At 41.0% G+C, this 7,521-nt stretch overlaps 1 long non-coding RNA gene across 1 annotated transcript; it reads left to right on the top strand.

Annotated features, from left to right (window-relative positions):
* The first annotated feature begins 4,102 nt into the window (after positions 1-4,102).
* On the top strand, positions 4,103-7,124 carry LOC145799028 (uncharacterized). The gene is made up of 2 exons (XR_014341014.1): positions 4,103-4,540; positions 4,620-7,124. It is a non-coding gene; the product is annotated as an uncharacterized LOC145799028 (long non-coding RNA).
* The last annotated feature ends 397 nt before the right edge of the window (positions 7,125-7,521 follow it).

Below are 7,521 nucleotides of genomic sequence, written 5' to 3'. Positions count from 1 at the left end.
AGGTGCCAAGTCTTTATCCTCCTGTTTTAATTGTTTGAAAGCTTTGTAATACATAATTTCACATGAGCTCCCTTGGTCAATCAAAATCCGTTTGACGTCGAAATCCTTGACGCGTAGAGTGACGACTAGAGCATCATTGTGAGGGCTATATATCCTTGCCAAGTCTTTGTCTAAAAAGGATATGACATTCGTGGCCTTTGTTCTCCCCTTCTTGATGACAGGTTGTGCACTTAATACCTCTCTCAAGTGCTCAGCCTTTTTTATCGTTCCTCTAAGCTCGCATATTCGCTCAGGTTCAAATACTCCATGTATTAGGTTAATCATGCCTTGAGGTGGAGCATCGACTGGCATCCCATCTGGGATGTTGTGGTTCTGGGGGGCTGGTTGTGTCCCTCCTTCTATGTATTGGTCCAGATGCCTAGCCGCCACTAGCTCCTCCAAATGCTGCCTCAATGGCGTGCAATTTTCAGTGCGGTGCCCCTTTTCATCATGAAAGGTGCACCGGGACCTCTCGTCATAGTCTTTTTGTTCTTTTCCCAACTTAGCTGGCCATTTGACGAAAGGTTCATCGCGTATTTCACAGAGAATTCCGTAGATCAGTTTTTTGAACACCGTGGTGATGGCAGTGCGGACTCTTAGCCACCTTTTGTCTGAGTCCTTTCTATTGGCCCGTCTGCCTCGCTCATTCCTGCTTGGGCGTTCTACCATGTTGACTTTTGTTGTAGTCTTTTTGTCTGGCATTGCTGTTGTGCCAGATTTTGCTTTAGCACGGGTGCCGTCCTCCTCCACCCGAATATGCTGGTATACTATTTCCATCAAGGCCTCCATCGTGAGGGGGGGCGTCATTGTGATTGAGTCCCTTAACTTGGTTTCGACTAGTAGCCCTCTTTTGTACTGCGCGATGGCAAGATTGGTGAGGCAGTCTCCTATCTGGTTGAAGGTCTCCCAGTAGCAACTGTTGTAGGATCTCAGCGTCTCCTTGTCGTCCATGTCAATGGAGAGTAGCTGATCGATCTCCACTGGCGTTTTGGTGTTCGTTCGGAACCTAGTCACGAATGCCTCCGCTAATTGCGCCCAGGAGGCTATGCTGCCTTCTGGTAGTCTTTCAAACCAGGTTAAACCTAGGTCGCCAAGGCTGGATGGGAATGGGATGCACATCAAAGCCTCGTTCTACCGGTATACTGCCATGACCTGGCAAAAGTGGCTTAGGTGCATGTAGGGGTCTGTATTCCCCTCGTAAGTCGTAAATTTAGGCTGGATGAAGCTTGAAGGTAATGGTACGTTCTCAATCGTCAGAACGAACGGCGAGCTATGTAGCCTTGCTAATGCTTTATCAGTTGGTTCGTAAGCAAGGTATGGTATTGGCATTCCTACCTCGACGCTTCCATGCGTCCGAGGAGCCAGCCACTGAAGGGTTGAAACTCTACGCGGGTCGTGTGGCCTGGCATCCTCTTTCCATCGTGCCCTTTCTTCGAGCACAGTTCGCAAATCGGACGACCTAGGCAGCTCCGTCTGCCTGGATGACGTCTGGTGAGTGCGTGAGGGCCGATAGGTGCTTCCCTTAGTATATGACCTCTCAGTCCTCGTTCTTTCAGACCTGGAGTAACAAGTCCTGGCAGTCCTTGATTGAGTGTCCCCTGTCCTGAGGCTCCTACTCACTGCTTGTGATGGTGTGGTATGCCTACCACGGTCTTCCAAGTGGCGAGGAGGCGTATTGATTTTGTGCCCCTCTCGTGTCGCCACCCCCTTCCCTTTTATCTAGCGCTTCATCAATTCCATGTTCGCAGCCATCTTCCTGATTAACTCGTCCTGCTCCTTTACCCGATCCTCCAAAACTTGAGGGTCGATCGTCCGCCTTTGCCTATTAGGACTTGATGAGGGACGGGGGCTGTTACCCCGCCTCCCCCTTGTATCCCTCCGGGGTTTCTGTCACTAGGGCTCTAAATCTGCCATGGAAAGGATGGAGGCAAACCTTCACGCCTCCCACCTCCCTCTGGGGTTTGTCCGTCAATGGCAGACTGCGGCAAATCTTCATTGTGCGCCATTACGTTTAATCTAACGAAGAAAACTTTGATCAAGAGGTTTTGTTCTTTGTGGAATTCCCATAGACGGCGCCAATTGTATGCGCACGAAATAATTCTTCTCGTATAATTCTATTAATCAAGCTTGCGCTCCTCCTTACGTCGTCACTTTGCCACCTGAAAATACAAACGTGAGCTAACCGGCGGGTGTGTGCCGGAAACCCCTCCGATGCCTAAGTCAGCACAATAGACAACAGACACAAAAGTTCTGTGAATTCAGGAATCAAAGTTGTGTTACCACTCCACAGGTGATGTTGTGAGCTTTTATAGGTTTCGTGTGGCACAATCCTAGTAGGACTCGTATTCCTCCACGTAGAGTCCTCCTAGGGATCACACTCCTAAAAGATAATGCTTATCCTTCAATACCCCCCTCACTGCTTAAACCAAGTGAGATGGTTATACCTCGGTCAGACGACAAAACGACCGAGCTAAAACAGCCATGCTAGACTGGCAGAATTGACCGAGTTCTGACTAGCTCGGCTCTTCCTTTTACAACTTGTTCCTCAGTTTCACTTCTTGAGACCGCGTTATCTACAACGTGCTTGGACTGAGCTATTCAATAGCAAGATTCTGAGTAAAAGCCCAAAATACCCCGGTCCTTAGTGGTATGACCGAGCTAACTGCTACTACTCAGATCGTAGTGACCGAGCTAACTACAAAGCTCTTTCTGGACCGGGCTAACTACAAAGCTCTTTTGCTCAGCCCTTTTTACTGTGGCCCACAGAATGGCCCATCACCCAGCTCGGCTCAATTTACATATAAATTACCCTCTCCAAAACTAAAACTCAAAGTTTTTAAATTTTGCTTAGTTTACTTTTAGAATAAAACTTTATTTTGTAATTTCTTGTATTTAATGGTATTAAAATAGCTTATAGACTTTGCTTTGGTATTGGTATTGTTGAATTATGATTTCTCTTTTGGTTTTGTAATTTCTACTTTTAGTTTTGGTATTAAACTTTGATTTATAAATTGAATCTTAAACTATAAATTATAAAAAAATAAAAAATTTATTGACGTACCTTATCTGTACCCATATCTTATTTTTCTAGATTTTACCATATCGACGTACTCATATCAGTATCCATATTCGTAACTGTGGTTCATAGTTCAAGAGTGTAAAGCATCATTGTTGCGTAAGAAATTCAAAAATAAAGAGCATTGTTTGCTATTTATATGTATATATTTATCTATGATGCACTTGTGGACTGTTTCTTATGAGGTTTCTAAATGGGGATTAAATCTTATGTATCAAGTTTGGGCTAATTCTTTTCCTCTTTATTCTTGGTCTTTCAAAAAAATAAAAAATAAAAAATTCATTGATTGTTTTTTGGTTTTTGTTTCTCCTTTTTCATTGACATCCTATTTTTATGTGCAGGAGAAGTGTATCAACATTTCTTTCTAGTAATTTAAGAGAGAAGATGGACCAATTGATGATCTCTCGCATACAAGGATTACCAGATTCAATAGGAAATCAGCAAGAAGAAGAGGAAGAAGAAAGCCAAGGTATACGCAATAGACTAGAACAACTAATGATGTCTCACTTACAAAGGCAGAAAAAACTGATGAGCAATCTCCCAGAAGAAGAAGAAGAGGAAGAACAGGATATAGGAGTTGAAGAAGAGGAGTTGGAGGAAGATGAAAAAGAAGAAGTGACAGAGAGCTCTGTTGAGAGTCATCAGTAACTCTCCTCACTCTCTAGAATCTTCTCTCTAGAATATTCTATAAGTTTCCACTTGAATCTAGAATACTCCAAAAAGATCTAGAAGATTCTGGAAAGACCAAAAGAAATCCGGAAGATTCTAGAATATCCTAGAAGGTTCCAGAACATTAAAGAAGTTTGGAGAAAACTAGAGAAATCTAGAAAGTTTCGAAAAGTTCTAGAATATTTTAGAGAAGAATAGAAAGCTTTAATATGTATTAGAGTAATCTAGATTGTTCTAGAGTGTAAGAAAAGTATTAGTGTATTCTAGAAAGTTTTTCAACTAGTATAAATATGAGATGAGTGCATGTACCAGGTAATTGGACAATTGTACAATTGAGTGAAAGAAGAGTGAGTCCAAAGTGAGTGGTCAAGCACTATCTATTGTGAGGTGTCTCAAGATCTTATGTAAGGAAGACACAAAGTGTGAGTGCTTGAATGTATGTGTGAGTGGATAAGTGAAATGTATTAGTGTGTGATTGTGTACAAGTGTTTTGTGTATTAGAGTGTTATCAATAAATGTTGTATTTCTAGGTCCACCAGTGTGTCAAACTCAACAAGCTCAATTGGGTACTAATGTAGTGAAGTTCGTGATTATGAGGAACAAATGGCAGCTGTGAGGTCATGGAGTGGTGATGGCGATAGTGAAGACAGCTATGATTCTGATCGAACATCTCCATCACCGCAACAAACTCAATCATTTGAGTCTTCCTATTCAGATGCTCAACCTCACTCTTCATTTACCAATCGTTCTTCAATTGTTAGTGTTGTACTCCTTTTAATTTTTTCCTATTTGTCTTTCGAGTGAATTTGGCATAATAATTTTGTGGGTCTAGTAGGAAATGGAACTCATTTATGATTTGAGAGGGCATATGGAGCAACTCCACTGTGAGATATCTGAGCTACGAAAATCAATAAAGAGCTGCGTGAACATGCAGGTGAAATTGCAACAAATTATGAAGCAAGCAGTTACAGTTGCTGTAAGTTGCTCGGGTGAGTTGGAAGAGATATTTTGCTGATAACCTTAAACTTTGACAACATATTTCAAATACAATTATATCATAAATTAAAGAATGATCAAATATAGTTATGCACTCAAATGCTTTAGTGAACTTTTTTCAGATTTATTCACATATGCTTTACTATGTGTTGGCTTTTTTGGCTTTCGAAGGTTAATAATGTAAATTTAAGTGTGCCAGTAAGGATCAATCAGTCTTTACAGAATATTAATTGCCAACCAATTATCAGACAATTATGTTGTAGTTCTTTCAGCCTCAATGAAGAGGACTTTTAAATGATCTGACCCAGCCTAGAGGTTCACAGCAACAAACTATCTGAAACTACTCCTAGGAAATGAAGTGCAGTACAGGAATTGAAGTGCTAGAAATGTAAAGAACTGAAAAATGTAAAACTGGTTTCTGGATCTGAGTTTGGGTCTTTCATTCTGGGACATTCCTTGCTATTTATATTTCTCAGTGGTAACCGTCGAAGTGGGCTTCCAGCCGTCGAAATGTCCTCCCATGATTGCTGAACATGCTCTCTCATAGTCAGTCCCCACTACACCACTCTTGCAGTTAGGCTTTCTTCGTGATTTTGAATTTAAACTTTATGAGTAACCGTTAGGCCACATCATCTTGTATCTCTCATTTGTTTCAGTGCTACGTAAATCCATTATTACCAATACGAACTGCCACGTGTCCGACTTTGATTGACAACTTGTGTTAACTCCCCAAATTACCCTCTTCATGCCACGTGTTAAATTGTGATTGGCTTTTACAAATTATACAGCCAACATTACCTCCCGCACTAATATACCCAATACTTGGTGATATTAGTGAACTAGTGCAATCTACCAACGTTCTAGGATGTGCATGGACTCTGTATATTCTGGGAGTATAACCGCTTTTTGAATAATGAAGCAATGAACTTCATTAAATCCTTATGCTTTGCACTTCCATTCTTTGAGTAGACGAAAAGACTGGTACATCCCTAATGGCCAATCACACATTCTCTTACATTGATCATGCATACGAGGAGTCTTTGGAAGATAATTGCAGGCCTCGAAAGAACCTTAATGCATTTATTGGTTACACCTATCCGCCTCAATTTATACAATTCATGGAAGCTTTTGCAAATTACCAACCTTTAGATCAAGAATCTGCCAACTACAAATCTTTGGACCAAGTATTTGCAGGAATGGATCTTGGAAGCTCCTCTTCTGCCCCACCACTCTCCGCATGGGACAAAGCCGTTTCTCCTTCCTCCTAGTCCACTGGCTGGGAAAGTTGGTCAGAACCTGATGAACCCCACTTAAGGGAGCAGATTTATCATCGATTTGTTGAATTCGATGATCCCTTTTTTATCCCTCCTTCTGCTCGGAGCTCAGTGGTTTACCCCTATGTACCCATTGATCACCAACGCAGTCTGGAGGACAACTTACTTGTGGCATTGTACACGTCTTCCATGCTAGTGAAGATAGTGCGAGAAACTTCTCATCCAGACGAAGCACAGAGATATAATCCGTCATTCTTGGCTAAGAAGGCAAAACTTTGCTCTTTTGACTGGCTCAAATGCGTGAATGACCCCCAGTTCCCCTCTTTCTTCGGGATGGATCTCTCTACACCTCATTTCCCTCAGAATCCTCATTGGATGGAGGAATTGAAACTTACTATTTTCGAGAATCAGTTTTTTCCTTCATACCAACCTCCAGCTTTTCTAACTACACTTGGGCGATACAAAGCTCAGCTTCTGCTTGTTGCCTTCTCTCACTTGCCTTTCAATGTTCTTGGAGACGAGATTCCTTTCAAGAACTTCCAATGGGCCTATGATGTTATGACTGGGGGTCATGTTCTCAACCCCATTGCCCAGGCAAAGTTTCAAGCTTTTTCGGATCAACTTCCACTCCTTCTTCATTGGAACAAAATTTCTTTGGCTACCAATGACTCTTTGGACAAAATCACAGCCAATCGAATTTAAACTCAGTAGGAGGCAACGAGCCTTATTGAAGAATATGATGACCTCAAGAATAAGGATTCAGCATACTGGGATGATTTAAATATGGATGAAATGGAACAAGGCTTGAAAGACACAGAGTTCGAGGTGAAAGCTGAACAGCTTTTTCACTAAATAAGAGCATACCAACTGCAACAACCTAAACTTGATAGGATAGAAAATAAAATAAAGAAAGAACATAAGTTCATTGAACACTGCTGGGTTAAATTTAACAAACTTTTTACTTTTTCTATTCCCTATTATTATGAAATCGAATTTGTAGCCAAGTAAGCCTTTCTAATGTAATTATGTATATATCAATAAAATTAAGGGTTCTCTTCTCCTATTTGGCATGATCTGGTTTTATGTTCCAATTGTATGCTTGATTGTATGGTTGATGTGACCTTGCTTCTTACTGTATTCACAAAAACTTCGAATCAATCAATTTTGCTCAGACGCCTAACTTAAGTATTTTCAAAGTGTGGAATTTTCTCTTAAGAAAGGCAATCTTTGTCCTAAGTTTTACATTCCAATTACATGGTTAACATAATCTGTATAACCAACAGCTTCGAATTAATTATTTCTGCTTTGAAATACAGTCTACGTGCTTCGAAGTATGGAATTTTCCCTTAGGAATTATACTGCTTACTTTTAAAGAGTAAGTCATTTTGGGTTCATTCACTACTTGGCCAAGTACTGGTTTTGTAATGCTTACTTTCAGAATCCACAACTTTAAACAAGATAGGCATT

The sequence above is a fragment of the Camellia sinensis genome, chromosome 9, assembly GCF_055761805.1.
Source record: "Camellia sinensis isolate YWXY chromosome 9, ASM5576180v1, whole genome shotgun sequence".
Taxonomy (NCBI): Eukaryota; Viridiplantae; Streptophyta; class Magnoliopsida; order Ericales; family Theaceae; genus Camellia; species Camellia sinensis.
Note: the sequence above shows the minus strand (reverse complement) of the source record. Positions and strands in the feature narration are given on the sequence as shown.